An 860-nucleotide genomic window follows, 5' to 3' on the forward strand; every position below is an offset into this window, starting at 1 on the left:
GTGTGTGGTTCTGTGCCAGTGAACGCTTTTCTATGTTTACACGCACGTGTGTGTCTGTAGCGAGTGCAAGTGTTGTTCGTCTTGTGCAAGACACTACCATGCACCTAACTGGCGATCTTACCTGTGTGCAACCTCACCCTTCAACCTTACTTCGTTGTTCGTTCCTTCCATCCGACCAAGATATTATTGATCTAAAGTTTCTCTATGGCCGTCATGCGCCTACTCCAAAGCCACACACGTAATTGCAGCACAATTGGGAAACACTAGAGAAACTAGAATGTGTAAAGAAAGGAAGACAGACAGGAATTAAGACAAACAGACGAAGTGAAACGTATACATCCTCAGTGTGATAACAAAAAAAGTGTATCGTGGTCATTGGCAAGGGAAAGCATCACGCAGCTCCAGTTTAAAAGGCGATTGTCTGCCCTACAGTGTGCAGGCACCAAGATGTTTCCTGAATCGTGAATATGAATAGACTATTTATATATCTGCGCAGATATCGTTCAAAGGTGTGACATTTCAGAGAAATCATTATTGGAAAGAAAACTTGCGAGCAATCCGAGTGCGCGCATGCACGCACGCACGAACGCACACACACCCGCACGCACGCACGCACACACACACACACACACACACACACGCACGCATGCACGCACGGACGGACGGACGGACGCACACACACACACACACGCACACACACACATACACACTGTGACACACACACAGACACACACACTGTGGCACACAAACACACATACACATACACACACACACACACACACTGACATACACACACACACACACACACACACATACACACACACTGTGACGACACACACACGCACGCACGCACATCGATG

The sequence above is a fragment of the Littorina saxatilis genome, linkage group LG1, assembly GCF_037325665.1.
Source record: "Littorina saxatilis isolate snail1 linkage group LG1, US_GU_Lsax_2.0, whole genome shotgun sequence".
NCBI lineage: Eukaryota > Metazoa > Mollusca > Gastropoda > Littorinimorpha > Littorinidae > Littorina > Littorina saxatilis.